Source organism: Parasteatoda tepidariorum, chromosome 5, assembly GCF_982258835.1.
Source record: "Parasteatoda tepidariorum strain Cologne lab strain chromosome 5, Ptep-v5.0, whole genome shotgun sequence".
NCBI lineage: Eukaryota > Metazoa > Arthropoda > Arachnida > Araneae > Theridiidae > Parasteatoda > Parasteatoda tepidariorum.
The window spans coordinates 118292619-118310258 of NC_141759.1; the positions used below are offsets into that span (position 1 = coordinate 118292619).

General features: G+C 27.5%; 2 protein-coding genes across 14 annotated transcripts in view; one reads left to right on the forward strand and one right to left on the reverse strand.

Moving 5' to 3' along the window:
* LOC147810087 (calcium-dependent secretion activator-like) overlaps positions 1 to 13099 on the forward strand; it is a 66067-nt gene extending 52968 nt beyond the window's left edge. For 12 of the 14 annotated variants that reach the window (XR_015434177.1, XR_015434178.1, XR_015434181.1 and 9 more), the window contains 2 exons: positions 3040 to 3110; positions 12899 to 13099. The gene's annotated coding sequence lies outside the window, so the exon portion shown is untranslated. Of the gene's footprint in view, positions 1 to 3039; positions 3111 to 5209; positions 5365 to 11474; positions 12235 to 12898 lie in introns of those variants that run through there. The other 2 variants (XR_015434180.1, XM_087164958.1) reach the window with 2 other exon arrangements.
* LOC147810084 (uncharacterized) overlaps positions 1 to 17640 on the reverse strand; it is a 391466-nt gene that overhangs the window by 125421 nt on the left and 248405 nt on the right.

The following is a 17640-nucleotide window of genomic DNA, read 5'->3' on the forward strand; positions in this document are numbered from 1 at the left end:
CAAAAAACGGCCCAACCTGAATAACTTTTGATATAATTATCAGATCCTCCCTTTCTATGACTCATTCTTAATGGTTTGAGAGGGGGATTGCAAATATGCTAATTAAATAACGCATGCGATGTTTTAACTTACGAAATCAGACACAAAAACGTTCTTTATAGTACATGTGAAATCGAATTTTAAAAAAGACAAATATTTAAAATTTTACTTCTCAAGATCTACTCGATCGATTTTTCAAAGCATCAGATGCCTATCTTAGTAGAGCAACGCTCGGCTACAGAGGCATTCTTATTGCAAACGTTGACGAACATGACAGTGATTAGCACCAATGAGATCCGAAACATTTTTTGCGTTTGAACGTTGTTTCTTTATTTAACTAACGTTAAAAGAAGTTGAGGAATCGCTGGAAAGTACTTTTTTTTCTTGTATCAATAAACTTTGTTTAAAAAATATCGCACAACACTAGAAAATAGAGACCACGGTAGTTTCACTACTTTGTAGCGCTCTAATGCCGAACACTGGTTACGTTCCTGTTTTTATTGTAGCTTTTTAACTGTGAAGTTTGTATCCCTTCTTATGCAGGTGACAAAGTAGAATTTCATAATAGAATGTTTCTCAGACACTTAAAGCACAATGGAGAAATATTGGTAAATAAATAAAATAAAAAAATATGTATTAATATTCTTGTAAGAAAGAAATTAAAATTCTCCAGAAATTGCTCTATTCAATTTGAGGAATAGTCTATTTAAACATTACATCCTATAATTTTCGGAATCAAGTTACTTCAAATATGCAAAGTATATAGAAACATACAATCTTGAGTAATTTTATTTTGAAAAACAAGATTTTTTGACAGTTTTTATAGATAAGTTTTAAGTTTTCAATCGAAGAAAAATTATTACTTATAAACAAAAAAGCGTAAAATAAAGAATGCTTATAGCTAAAAAAAAATTTCTAAAAATTCCTCATATTGAAATGAAAGATTTTAATATTGAGTTGATTTTTTTCTCTTAATCTTGAAATTCTTAATCAGACCTAGAAAAACATGTTGCATAGAACTATTATCAAATTAAATAAGAAAAGTATTTACATGTAAACTTTTTATTAAAATATCATAACATTTACCTGCTTTATAAGTTAGAAAATATCCCCAAATAAAATGTTCTTTGATTTAAAAATTTTATTCTCAAATATATACTTAAATAATCATTTCATAACTTTAAAAAGACTATAAAATTTTATAATTGTAAAGTCTTGATATGAATTTCAAATAGTAACTTAAAAACAGAACACCTGAATTCTAGTTGAAATTGATCATTCAAAATTAAAAAATACTTACTAAAAAAACATTAAAAATTGTTTAATAATCAGCACAAATGCACTATTTCAAGTAAATCTGATGATCAATAAAACTGTTCTACACGTTCTAAATTATTTTAAATCACGCACTTAAATATCTTCATTTAAATTTACACTGAATTGAAAATTAAAAAACTTATTTTACCGTAATAAGTATCCGTAATAATATGCGATTACGAAATTGAAAGTTCTCAGTTCAACGAAATGATGTTAGAAATTCGTTGATAAAGAAAGCCTTGATGAAAAAAATTTTTTTTAAATGTTGTTTGCATTCTTTTAAAAGAAAGATTTACATATGTTCTAGATTGTTTTGTCATGTTCTTTAGCTTTTTTCTTAGAGAAATTTTATTTCCCATCCGCTGGTAAAATAAAAAGGACTACCAATGCAGTTATTCTGATGGAACTGAACGAAAACTTGATAAATAGTAGCCTGAAAATTTCTACTCCGCTAGAGGTGTATTCATGCGTTGTAATCGCAAATTTTTAAAATATATATATATATTAACAATTTTGTTATTTTATTTTGTAAGAGTCGTTGAAGAGCTGACCCAATTTTGGGCCATTGGTAATTCATAGCCTTATAATTTTGAACCCAATGACGTAGAAGGGAACTCATGGATCAAGCATTGGGAGAAATTTTCATTTGTGGACGACTTTTTTGATGGAACGAACCCCCATTTGGGTTGCACGGACGTTAGAAGATGAACTTGAAAACCTCCCGCAGTTAGCCTAACAGAAAGGGAACTCTAACCCACAATCTGTCTACAGAAATATGAATGTAATTTTACGCTACAGGTGCGTGAGTCAAGTTCGTCTCGTGAACTAACCACTTTTAAATATTAATCTCCCCATCTAAATATTTTTTGTTGACATCAAACTATTTTTTTAAAAATAATTCATTTTAATTTTTCCCCGATTCTACTAAACAAAAACAATTGAAACTTTAGATTTCATTCCAGAAATATACGTACATAAATATGGTATAAAAAATTTATACCTTATTAAATTCTTTTCATCCACAATTAAATAATAAAAATTAATAATTAATTATTAAAAATTACTGTTTTTTGCATGAAATAATCTTTAGGTAAATGAGTTTTATGTGTGGGTGCAATCTAATTAGAAATTATTAAATTAGTCTTTAAAGTCTGACTAAAAACGCTAAAAGTGAAAATAACTTTAAGGGGACCAGACTTGCATCAGCTCTCCTAACTAAACTATGAGAGCCACATTATCTATATTGCTGTATATTTCAAATTTTAAGTTTTCAAGTATGCAAACAAACAAAAAAGTTATATTAAAGAAATTATTAAATTAGTCTTTAAAGTCTGACTAAAAACGCTAAAAGTGAAAATAACTTTAAGGGGACCAGACTTGCATCAGCTCTCCTAACTAAACTATGAGAGCCACATTATCTATATTGCTGTATATTTCAAATTTTAAGTTTTCAAGTATGCAAACAAACAAAAAAGTTATATGCCAATTCAGAGAAAATACGATTTTGTGTCCGATTTCGAGAAAATCCGATTATTTAAAACAAAGTTTATTCGTGTGATTTTTTTTTTTTTTTTGCGCACTGTACACATTTATATTGTAAAACAAAAAAAATTATGAATTTATTAATTTTATTTTGTGATTTGATTGCTATTTCTTATTTTTCCCCCCTATTTTTAATTTCAGGTGGTCGCATTTAATTTCCTTTTAAAGAAGAGTTACAGGTCCTCCTTTAGCAAGAGACTGCTAAGATTGAGGTAAAACAACTTATTTTTTAGGGCTAAAGAGAGAATAGAAGGGCTCTCCTATATAAAGATTCGTGCCACTCCGAGCTTCAGTCGGCGGCGAAAGTTTCAACTTCTCACTTTAAAACTAAATTAATTCGCATCTAATTAGCGGCTTTTTTAATTATAACGCCTTAATTTTAAATATTTATGAGCAAGTGATTTATAACCATTATTATATACTCAAAAATTGGGCAATGGTGGACTGCGCTCAGTAATTGCCTCTACTATAACCCCCACCCCTAACAGTATGCTGATTGCGCTGCTGGTTGATAACGTTTGTAGGTAGATCTCCCTCCTCATAGACATGTGAGGGCTGCAATTTATAAAAATCAAGCACTAACTTGGCGATAAGCTTCTACTTGGCCAAGAAATATATCAAAATATATTAGGCCAAGTTACTAAATTCGAGATGTTGCAAACAGGATTCGATTTACAATTAGAATATAATACATTTACTGATAGTATTGCATTTATCATTACAATTTTATTATCTTTATGGGTAAGTGAATTTACAAATGTAATTAAAGTGCGGGTGAACCTATGCATTTGAGAACATTGTGTTATTCTCTTTTCAACTTTTGATTTATTATGAATAAAAAATTTGATTAGGAAACATTTAACCGCATTATTTTGTTTAAATATAGTACTCAGTGTTTTGTAGTTAAAATTAAGAAACAGTTTCAATCACGAGATAGCTTAAGAGTAAGAATGAAATAATTTATAAAAATTTTACAAAACAACTCTTTTATAGTTTTATTCGATGAATTAAAAATTAGAATATTGAGTGTAATTTTCTAATTTTGAGAAAATCGAATTAATATAGTTTCAGTTTATTTTTCTGATATTATGGCACTTAATTAAATTTTATCTTAAAATTTGTTGCAAGATTTTCGTATTGACTCTAGAAATGAAGATAAAAAGTCGAATAATATAAAAATATCAAATAAGATACCAACTTTTATTTTTTAAAAAAATAATTTATAAGAAATTCTTGCAACGCCTTTTATGATTAAAGCTATATTAAAAAAAAACATGTACTTGGAAAATCAACTGAGACTATGTCAACTCAACTCTCATAAGTTAAAAGTTACACTCAGTATTTTAAGTTTTGCTTTTCCTAACAAAACTTTAGAAAAGTTGTTGTTTTCTGAAACTATCTTATTTTATAGGACATATTAGGATTTTTATTAGGTGATTAGGGAACCTGCCTTTAAAAAAATTGTTTCCAATATTTTCTTTTTTCTAAATTTTGAATTGACAGCAAAACTCGATATACTTTGTATTGCATTAAGTATAGAGTAAAGCTTATATTAATCTGCTGATTGACTCAATTATCAACTTAGTAGATAAAAAGAATAAAGATAGAGGTTTTTTTATTAGCATTCAAATTAGTTAAATGGTATTAAGTTATATTACAAAAAAATTATAAAAGATTTCGTAACAATTAATTCTTCCCTAGAATTGCGTGATAATTTTAATTGTATTTAGTGATCGAGTCAAGTTTATGGGAAAATCCGGAATCAATGTTGGGTTCGAACATTTCAACAGACTTCACAGCTCTAATCAACACTACAAAATCAAATAAGACTAAAAGACATGTACCAACATTTTTTTTTTATTTATAGCCCTCGTCGATGGCTTTTATGCTATTAGATTTAGACAATAGTAAAATAATACCGATTGAAAACAGTATATACCAGTAGAGTTAATTACCAAATTTAATTAAGCATTATAAGTGACAATAATACATAGCAATTTGTTTATGGTTTCTATTAATGAATAAGTATCTTTTCTCTATTGATTTTGCTTTATTGAACATATCTTATTTTTATTTCAATTACCGTTGTTGATTTCAAATCATTTAGCTGTATGGAAACGCGTTTTAAAGCCATTATTATAAACAAAATAATCTTGTAATAATTAAGCATTAAGGAATGTGCAATATAATCATAAACAGGATCGTCTGCAGTTTCAGTTATAACAATGACTAATCTAAAACTAATGCTAAAAATTTTTTTTTCAAACATCTCTCCCGAACTGACTAATAAAATTTTTTTAACGATTTTTAGAATAGAGGATTAAAATTGTTTGAAGTCGATGTCCAAACTTCAGAACTCCTGCACATAGTGTTCCGCGACAATAACAGAGAAAATTACAGAGTCAACTCAAAAGAAAAGTTGAAAATAACTAATCATTAGTAAATGAAAATTTAATATCAGTTTCAATAAGGTGAATAATAAAAAAATTTTGTATATAAAATTATGAATGTGTAATTTTTTTGTATTGTATTTATCATACGAAGGGTAAGCTGAATATCTTAAATATATAATTTGAGTTTTTTGAAAACTTTATTATTGTATAATGTGTAAAGCAAAATAATTAGTCTCGTCTTAATTGGGACAAAATTAAGTTATGCAATCTAAATTTACTATAATCCTCATTTTTATTTAAATACTAAGCGGCAACTCACATGTACGCTCTTTATGTTCCATTACTTAGATCCTTCCATTACAACGACCTATGCATGAAGTCTTACTTGCTATTTTATATACGTAATATTGTCTTAACACCCATTCGAAGGTCTGTTCAGGACTGCACATTCCTATATAACGACTGAAATTTTGTTTCTTTTTCAAGAATATCATTCCTAAAATGGCGTAAAGCAGTTTTGATCTTACTTTCTAAACAAATATTTTTACATTAACAATGAAAAGCAAAATTTTCCAGGAAATTATTCACACTATTATTTATTTTGATGTTACCGCTCAATACAGGTGAAACATTTTGATTTTTCTATGAATGAAGAAAGAGTGACAGGACCTCCAACTCTTATCTATGGACAGAGAGTTAGTGAAATATGGATTATATTCACTATTGATAATCAAAAGTCTATATTGAATACTGGTCAGCTTTTGTATGCTGGCGCAGCCTTTGTTAATTTCTTTTCAAAGATTACAATGAATTTATCAATCATATTTCTCTGGTCTTCACTACTTTCACTCTTTTTGTGAAACGTTGTAACAGGTGGTTTATTTTAAAGATAAAACATGTGGCATTCACATTTTTCTTGATTTTTATTTTGGGCTTTTACTTCTTATCATTAGAGCCATCGACACAGTTTAGTCTGAAGCAAAGAGCTCCGAAGCAGTCCGTCTTCTATATATGCGACTAATATTTTTCGTCACGCGTGTGAACGTACTCAGTTTTCTTTTTTCTTATTTTAGATTATTTTTATTAGATTCACCAATGGAATTTATGCTTAGTGAGAGAGGAAAGCAATTAATTATTTTCGAAGGGCATAAATTTAGAAAAGATAGGGAGTGCTCTAAAGGTTGGAAATGGCGTTGTACGAAGAAAAATTGTTTAGCGAAATTATACATGGATGAACTCTCTACAACGATTCTAGAAAATGAAGCAGCTCATAATCATAGCCCCTCCAAAACTTTAAATCGGCAATATATCTTCAATAATTTAAGACAGAAGATAGATGACATAACCGATGCTCCAAGAAAAGTTGTTAGAAAGGAAATACGAGAAGCACCATTACATGTAGCTCAAGAGTTAACTGTGAAGGAAGTTGAATACATAAAAAAAAGCCTATATTGTGCACGGAGAAAAAATTTACCTACATTACCACTTCACTTAATATAGCAGACGTACACGAATCAGTAAACCAATTAGATATAACATCTAATCTGGGTGAATCAATGCTGAAGGTGAATGATAGGATAAATAATATTATTTTCTCAACTGATTCTAATTTAAAGTACCTTTGTTCCCGTGCCAAAATATTTGTTGATGGAACTTTTAACTACTGCCCAAAATTCTTCTATCAGCTTTTCATCATACACACTGTGGAAAATGGACATTATATTCCATTAGTATTCTCTTTGTTAAGCAGCAAACAGGAAGTTACTTATACAAATATGTTCCAGCACTTAAAACAGCAATGTAGCCTGCTTAATTTACAACTGTCTCCAGAAACTGTTGTTGTGGATTTTGAGAGAGCAATTCACAATTCTGTGCTCACTGTATGGCCAGAAAGCAAATTAGTTGGATGTAGATTCCATTTGGCACAAGCTTGGTGGCGTCACATTCAACACTTAGGGTTAACGGCCGAGTACAAAGATAGAAATAGTTGCATTGGTCAATGGCTACGGTTACTATTTGGTTTGCCACTCTTAGACCCAGAGGATGCTGACGATGCATTTGCTTATGAAATAATGCCACATCAGCCAAATGATGAGAGAGTTGTAAAATTTACTGATTACTTGGTAAATAATTATATGGCTGATGATAGTCTATTTCCATTTTCTATGTGGGCTTCAGCATCTATTAATTCTGAACGAACAACGAATGCCTGTGAGTCATTTCACTCACACTTTGGGAAGAATTTCAATGCTCCTCATCCCAATATATTTGTTTTTATAGAAGTCTTGAAAAATGTTCAGATAGACGTGTACATTTCACGAAATAGTGTATCGGAAAATAAGCGAATTTCTAATACTTCTTACCGAAAAAGAAAGGAAATTGTTGAGAGACTAATGACTAATCTCGCCACAGGCGTAATTTCAAGATTACACTTTTTGAAATGCATCTCTTATTATTGTGGGATTTAGATGTTACCTTTGTTAGTAGTTCTAACATTCTTTTTTTCTTTCTCAGAAATTTTTAAACATTCTGTTACATACTTGTAATTTCTTATTCATTAAAATTGTTTCATTTTGTTAATTCATTAATTTGTTTAGCTCTAAATTGTTTTTTAGAATATAATATTTATATGTAAATAATATAATTGTAAATTAAATAAATGTTAAGCAGTGTAGAAATTATTTAATAATCTGTTTTCAAATTTGTTATTAGGTATAATTATACAGTTCATTATTCACATTAAAATTTAAATGTTCAATTTGCATGTTTTACAGTTTCATAAAATGAAAACAAAGCCTTTTCTCAGAAAGTAACTATATAAGTCTAATAATGGTATATCAAATAGTTTTGACTTTGCATAATTTTATTTTGATTTCATAAATATACAATTGTAATTACTAGGTCCCATCCCGTTGTAGGAAGTTTGTTGTTGTTTACGCTCGATTTACCAGCCATATCACTAAACAGATGTGCAATCAAACTAGAAAGTGCTTATATGGTTAAATACTTTATTTAAGCATTAAACGAACTATTTTGAGCAAATTTCGAAACTTACTATGTTTTTTCTTCTCATATTTATATACAGATATTTTTATTTCCCGATTTTCTCGCTAATTTAGTAAAGAACATTATTTATGCGATCAATTAATGGATACTTTCCTATTGAATTGAAATAATGCTAATTTTTTTTTCAATATGAAGAGGTCTCATATAGCACCTTACTACTTACTTCAAAAATCTTCTCAACATTTTTTATTTAAGGATAATTTAAGCTAACGTTCATAGATTTTCATGAGAGTAAAATCATTAACTTAAATATTTTCCAATAAAAATAGGTGTTTGTTTAATTTATAGGAGTAAAATAGTTAGATTTAACAGCTTTAAAAGGAAATTTTTTTAATCAATTTTGTTAACGTATCCTGGCATGTATAACACTGGCTTAACAAACTAATGCTTAGATACTTTTCTAAATATTATAACTTATATACTTTTATATGTATACTTTGTTATTTTAAATGTAAACCTTTCACTTAATTTATTATATATATATATATATATATATATATATATATATATATATATATATATATATATATATATATATATATATATATATATAGTTCTCATTTGAAATGATTTTTTTAAAACTAATTCCTTACTGTTGTATAAATATGATTTTCAATATTATATATATATATAGAAAATCAATTTCCTACTACGAAGTTACTGTAAGTAAATTAAAAAGAATTTGTTAACAATAATTTCAAATGAGAAAAAATGTACGAAATAATTCACCTTTATTTTAAAGTTTTTCTTTAAAAACACATAAATTAAATTTTAAAAAAATATACTAGATTTCTAAGTTTCTGATTGCTTCTGTCAGGATTGGCAAAAATTATTTGATTTTAGTCATGAATTAAATCCTGATTAAATCATTACAATTTTTTTAAAAGAAATCACTAATTTAAATCAGTTTAATTTAAAAAAAAAACATTAACTTAAACAAGCATAATTTTATAGCATTAATTATGAATTAATTTTTAAAAAAATTTTTAATTTAAGTTTTAAATATTTTCATACAGTATAATTAATAAATACATTCTTAAATGTGGGAATTTTTAAAAGTCTGATTTAATTGAAAATGTATGTTTACTAAGGAAGCTATTTTTTTTACTACGGAATAATAAAAGGCATATGCATTGAAATCATTATGTTATCCCTTTCATTATAAAATGCATTGATGTGAATCAATAGAGATTTTTTTTTTAAATTAATAAATAATTTCAACAAAATGATTAAAAAATATTAATTGAAAAAAGTATAATTTAAAACATTTTTTTACTAAGAAATTTGATGTGGATTGAAAGATTTTTCTACTAAGAAATATCGAAAGGGATATTCATGTAAATTATTATGCTTCAAAATCTACACTTAAATAAGAGTGATATGAAATCTTTAAATGTAATTTTCCATTTAATATGTTTAAAATAATTTTCAAAAAGCATATTTCAATTATATCCATTTATTTTTTTGCTAATTAAAATGCAATGCTTTTATATCTTATTGAATACAGAGTTAGAGTGTGTCAAGACTTCCTCAAACCAGAACTTTACTTTTTATTAGATGTCTAGTTGACAAATTGTCACCCGATTTTTAACAATTATCACCAAGTTGAACCTGAGAAATATAACTATGATTTTTTTTTCTTAGCGCAGTGATTAGTGTGTAATAATATAATAATTTTATCCATTTTTAATAAGAAATATTAACTATTTTACTTCTATTTTTAAACAGTAGTATTATTAAATAATTGTATCAGATGCTTTGGATGGTAAATTTTAAAAAATCCAATTAATTTCATTCGAACAATAAAAAATTCAATGTAAATTAAATATGTACGATTTTGGAGTAAAAAAAATAATGATTGCCAACCATGGCTTCTAGTCAGAGTTGTAGTCATAAACTTTTTAGTTCAAGAACTGCAAAAATTCAAACATTTCATGTTTATATATTTTTTCAAAAGTAATATGCAGAAATTTGGTTAAGATAGATTGGTTAAAACTGGTTTAAAATTCAAATTACTAAATATATTCTAAATTTGCATGTAAAAAATTATTTAAATTTTAAATTATAAAATATATTAAATAAATTCAAATTATTAAATATTAAAGTAAGGTTTTTTCAATTTAATTAAAACTTGATACTGCAACCTGAACTTTTACTTTTAAACCAACTTAAGACGACAAGTGGGCAACAAATGTATATTATTTTCAACTTTTTAACCAATATTCTTGAAACAATTGCATAGGTCTAATTAAAATTTTGACCGATTTTCGAAACTTTGAAAGCCATATGTAACTTAAAAATGAACTATATTTTTTTTTTCACAGTTTAAAAATAGTTTGTATTTTAAAATTACAGAAGTATTAAAATTTACAAGCCAATAAAAAATTCCTTTTAAATGAAAATTACTAAAAGATGGAGGAAAACTTATTGACAAATTCCCCCCCCCCCTCAGTACACTAGCTTCTGGCGAACAATATTGGCGAGACGATGCTTTTATCAGAAATTGTTTTACAGCATGAATGAAGTTGGAGGGATGGGCATAAGGGTTGCCTTTAGCGCAGTCCACCATTCTTTCTTAGAGGGGGATAAGATGTTAGCAGCGCAGTCCACCATATTTTAGAAAACCATTAGCGCAATCAGGTATCACCGTCAAAAATTACTTTTTTAGTAATTAGCATTTAATATTTTTACTTCCTAGTGATAATATATACGAATAAAGTGTTATTACAATTTAAGAAAGTTATTACATAATAAGAAAATATATTAAAATAAGGCATAAAAATTAATAAAATATGATGATACTTTTATAGTTACATATTATTCTAGAACAATATGTTACTATAAAATTGTTCTTACATGCTTTTATTTATTTAACAGTAAAAGATAAAAATTAAAGTTAGAAAATTATAAGAAAACGATGTCAACCATTAAGATATTTTTCCAACTTTAAATTTTATTTTATTATACTTATAAGGAATACGAAGAAAATTTATGAATACTATATTTTTGAACAGAAATAATTTGTTAGCGGAGCAAAATTTAACAGCTAGTATCAGAAAAGTGTCGAACGTTCAAGTCATTTCTTACTGACACCAGCAAATTTTTCATTTCCTCTAGTTCTGATTTTTGAGATCTGTGTGCGGCGTGACGTCATGATGTGGGGAATCATAGCTGCAGCTTTGAGTATGGAATAAACCAGCACTTCTGTATCTTCTCTTTAGCCCAGACTGTTTTTTTTCAAAAAGTAGCTAATAAGTGACATTTTTCAGGAAAAGAAAAACTTGTTTTAGAAAAATGAGACTACTTAAAATTATATATTGTTGCCAAACTATCCAGTAGCATCAAATCTTAATAAATTCAAATAAAAATATCAAAACCCAAAAATCCATGTGAAAATGGCCAAAAAACAATAAATAAAAGCTCAGGAAACCTATATGAATTTGGAATGCAGCAGCCGCGAGCTGCATCAAAAAGTAATAATTTTTCTAATCACCTGGTGTTATTCGTGAACTTAACAACCTATAGGGGGCGTTACTATTTGAAACGAATGGATGCTCTAGAGACTTTTTTAGTGTGGCATGTTTATGTTTCCTCTTTATAGTGGTTTATTAAATTTTGAAAATAAAATTATATTCCCTCTTATGCAGGTAACAATATAGATCTCGAAATAGTCTACTGCTTTTTTTAAAGAAGGAATAAATATATTTGTCAATAAATAAAAAAATATGTATATATTATATTAAGAGAGAAATCCTAACTCTCGAAAAATTGGTCAATTAAATTTAATGATATGAATAGTTTATTTAAACTTTACATCCCATAATTTTCTGAATTGAATTACTTCAAACATTAAAGCATGTAAATTATACAGAAGCTTATAATCTTATGACATTAACTTTTTTTAAAAAAAACAAGTTTTTTTTAAAATATTTATAGAAATATCAATGAAAAAAAACATTACTCATAAACTAAGAAACGTTTAGTAAAGAAAGCTTAGATGAAAATAATTGAAGTATATTGAATTGAAAGATTTTCACATTGAGTTAATTTTTTTCTCATAATCTTAAAGTTTTTAGTCAGAACTAGAAAACTGTTCTGCATAGAATTATCATCAAATTCAAGGAAGAAAAAAATATTTACATGTAAATTTTTCATTAAAAAATCATAACATTTGCCTGCTTTATAAGTCCGGAAAATCCCAAAATAAAATGTTCCTTGATTTAAAACGTTCAGTCTCGAATATATACGTTGATTAAGACTTCCTAACTTTAAGATGACAATAAAATTTTACAAAAGTAAGGTCTCGATATGAATTTCAATTCATAACTTAAAAGCAGATTAGCTGAATTCTATAAGAAATTAATCATTCAAAATTAAAAAAAAATACTTACGAAGTAAACTTTAAAAGTTTATTAATAATCAACACAAATATACTATTTCAAGTACATCTGATGATCTTTTACTGTTTCCTGTTTTATGTGTATTCAGAAATATATATCTATATATATAAAAATGAATGACTGTGTGTATGTCCTTTACAGACTCCTAAACCACCCGACAGAAAGCTATGAAACTTGGCGTACAGATAGTTTCAAGCACGAGGATGGTCACTGTCGACATTAGAACATTCTGCGACAAGTTGTTCTTGCATGATGCACGAAAAACGAAATGGAATTTTCTGATTGGAGCGTTAGCCATTGTTTTAAATTTAACGATTAAAGTTTCACATATTTTAAAGATAACATCAGTGATAATTGCTAGCTTATAGCTCTGTTTGGTCAAAAAATAGTTTATTGCATGTATTTAATTATATTATATTCGCTATGTCAGATGAATTCGATGGACGTGGTAGCACTCGTGGTTTACGTCATCAGATTTATACTTTGTCTGATCCTACGCGATTTTATTTTATTTATATTAATTATTTTAAAAGTGTTTTTTAAAAAAATAAATATTTGAAATCAACGGTAATGAAATAGAAAAAAAAATATTTATCTATTCAAAGGCGAAAATTAATGGGAAAGTGGTACTAATTCGTTTAGGGGAAACATAAAAACTCGACGCCAATGAGTCTGAATTACGCCAATGATGCTTAAGGTATCCGACTACCTTTAAAACGAGGATTTTCACAAAAAACCACTTTTTTATTTTATTGCTTTATAATAATGCCCAATTTTTCTAGTTTTCAAAACTGTTTTGTTTTTGAATGCACGTCAAGCAGAACTTTAGTTATAGCTATTTTAGTAACAAATGACAGCTGTCTAACTTACCGGAAATTACAAAAATTAAACCGGTAGTAGGTAATAGTTTCGGTTCCATTTCTATTTGTGTGTTTATTTTTCTTAGATATTTAATTTTTAAAAGCTCTTAAACTCTCGGCTAATAATCTGAATTATATTTTAATTAGATTTTACGTTTCGTGGTTACTGTTTGTGGGTAATATGAAAAGTTAGCATATTTTCTGATAGTTTGTTTATATTTGAAGCGTACTTTCTATATATTGATTTTGATTTGTTTTGAAGAAATTTATTGATTTCTTTCAAAAAAATTCGTTATTTATTTTGATAAATTTATTGAGATGGGTAAAGGACGTACTTCTCGATCTAAGAAACGTAAATATTACGGTAATCAACATGCCAACAAAAGCGATGATTTGAGTAAAGTTGATTATTCCATCTATTCAAAATTGTGTGAAGCAGAAGAATCTATTACTTCAAGCTCTTCAAAATTATCGATTTCTATGGAAGTCAATAAAGAACTGATGCCTTTGGATAAAAACAATCTGTGTGGCAATCGAATAATTGATATTGAGATCTTGATGATGATATTAGCTTCATTATGTTGTCCGGTTTGCTATGATAACAAATTGCATTTAGAAGAAAATTCTAGATTTGGGCTATTATAAATATTATAAAAAATATTTTTTACTTTTAATTATTAATAAGAACTATATTTAGACATATATATTAAAGTGTGAAAATACAGTAAGATGGTTGTTTAATAAAAAATTGTTCCTGTGTCAAATGCTTTATAAGTAGTAGGCTTTTGATGTTATTCACTAAATACTTTAAAATATCGCTAAATAATACGTTAAAATATCGCTACGTTAAATAAAACTAAGAAAATGCGTGAAGGAATGTGCCCCCTATAAAATATAATAACTTCCTACTGACAAACATTCATAGTTTATAGAAAAAATGCAATTATAAACTTTAATTGTGTTTTTCTCAAAATAAAAATTTTGCTGTTTTTTGTCTACGGAAAACAAGATAACTCAACTAATTATTATAAATTTGTCTTCAAACTTTCAGAGATTGTTTCTTGTATTGGTGGTTATATAACAGACCTCCAGAATGCAGATAACTGCATTATTTTTTGTTTTATGACATATTTTGCAATAGATAATGTGAAGAAAATGTGGAAAAAAATGGAAAAATATGCTTAACACTCCATAAATTTTTTTAATTTCATGATATCATTTAAGTTGAGGTTCATAACACTTCAGAGGGCTATACGAAGCGGCTCAAAAAGTTTGATAGCTGTATGTACAATAGTTTTTTGTGTAGAGTGTTTTCCGTTAATGAGTTATTTTCATTAAAATTATCTAAAAAATACTCTTTAAACAAAAAATTTCCTGTATATTTAAATTTTCTCTATTAAATATGTTTATTTAACTTAATATACAATATAAATTGCAATAATGTTGTGGAAAATATATATTTTTCAAAAATTTTGTCCCGAAGGTAGTCGGATACCTTAATTAATTAAGGTAATATATGTACATTGAACTAAAGGAAATAAGCTATGTACTAGAAAGAAAAAGAAATGGAGTAAAGGTATTTATTTTCTATAAGAACCGTACGAAATCGTCTAACTATCATTTACGACAATGATGCTTAATTAATGCTGGTAATATGTATTAATTGAAATAAAAAAAGTAACTTTTGTTCTAAAAAGCAAAAATGAAGAGAAAAGTGCTTTGGGTAACAGTAAAAATCTGTATATTATTATTGACACTAATGCTCAATTAATATTGATTATATTGAATTTACCCCGGATCACATTCTCGAGTGCCCAGCCCTTACCGCTTATGTTTTACAACTGGGTATGGTGCCACTGGCTTCAGAACTTTGTGAGATCCTCTACAGTAATGATGTATTGGAGCTTGCAGATGCAGTTTTGAAGGCACACGAAGCCATTTAATTGTCCATGAGCACGATAAAAAAATAAATAAAAAATAATTTTAAAAAATGTGTATTAATTAAAATAATATAAAATAAGCTACATGCTAAAATGACAAGCCCATGGAAGAAAGGTTAATGGGAAATTCGCTTAAGAAAACATTAAAATATCACCTTTCACAAATGAGGCTTAATTCATATGTATCCCGGACGGTAATATGTACTACTGGTACTATGGTAATTGGCGATTTAGTTTTGATAAGAATTCTACTACAAGTTTTCTGTACTTTCAGAATATATTTTTTTTTCCAGTGGTAGCTAAGATAGTGTATTAATATTTTAATGAATTAGAATTAAAATAACTTTTTTCCATCACTACTTTTAATTATTTTAACAGTAAATTAAATGTCAGACAAATGGTCATGCTCCAAACTCCTTATGAAGTTCTGTTTTTTTCTTCTTTCATTTTTCAATTAATGCGGCTTTAGTTGGGGGCCACTGACAAATACGTAAAACTGAAATGTTGAAGGGTTATGTGCCAAGTACCAAATATACTTATATAGGTATAAAATATATTGATATATGTGGTGATTATTAAAACTGAAACAATCTGTTTTAATACCTTTACTTAGGAATTAAGTGTTTTAAGCCCTTCGAAAGGACCATTGAGCTGAGACTTAATAGTGATAAATTTGAACTATCATGAATCGGTCGCGAACAATATCATCATGCCAAGAGATGCTAAATACATTTTATATTTATTCCATTGGTATGAATTATAAACAAAGAGTTCTGCTTATTTCAATAACGTAAGGACACCGAAGATTACAACAAGTAGAATGGAAAAATTATTTTAGCTCTACTTAGTGGAAGAACCAGGTAAGTGCCATTTTCAGAAAGAAAAAGGAATACACGCATCTGAATTATTTTATTACCAATTTATAAGAAGGTAGGACGAATAATTCTTTGCTTTATTTTATTTACCACTGTCTAATCTTTGCGAATCTGTCTTATCTATAAAATATAAGTGTCTCTGTGTGTGTGTGTGCGCTTTATAGACTCCTAAATCATTCAAATGAAATCGACGGAACTTAGCATACAGATAGTTTGAAGCACGAGGAAGGTCACTGTCGATATTAGATCATTTTACGACGAACAGTTCGAACGGAATGGAATTTCCTGATTGGTTAAACGTTAGTCACTGCCTTAAATTTAACTATAGACAATTTGGTTTTGTCACATATTTTAAGTATAACATCAGTGACAATATCTGGCTTATAGCTCCATTTGATAAAAGAAATGACTTATTGCGCGAATTTAAATATGGAATTTTTTTTATGTCAGATAAATTCAATGAGCAACATGATGTGGTAACACGTGAGAGCTTCTTCGCAAAATTTATACTCTTTTAACGTTCTCTGATACCACACGTTTTTTTTTATTTAGATTTATTTTAAACCCTTTTTCCAGAAAAATTTAATTTAAAATCAACAGTAATTGAATAGAAAAAAAATATTTATGCATTTAGAGGCAAAACTAATAGGAATGTTGTATTTATTTGTTTAAGTGAAACGTAAAAAATCGCCACATTATTATTGATGCCAATAATGCTTAATTAATTTAAATAATGTACGCACATTGAAATAAGCTTAGTACTAAAAAGCAGTAGTAACGGTGTTTGTCTAAAAGAAGCGTAAGGAATCGTCATATTATCAATAACGACAATGATGCTTTGTTAATGTTGGTAATTTGGACATAAGAAACTGATCAAAAATATAGGAGAAAGGATACTTAGTCATTTTGAATCGATATCTTATTACTGACACTAATGCTTTATTAGTATTGATAATATGTATTAATTGAAATTAAAAAATATATATAAGCTATGCTCTAAACAGCAAAGTTAAAGGGGAAAAAAATTGCTAGGAAAACCATAGAAAATCACCATTCACAGATAATGCTTAATTTATTTGTATCCCTGACGGTATTGTGTACTACTTGTATTATACTCATTAGTGCAGTTTTGATAAAAATTCTACAACGGGTTTTCCGCGGTTTCAGAAAATATTTTTCCAGTGTTAGCAAAGATAATTTATTAATAT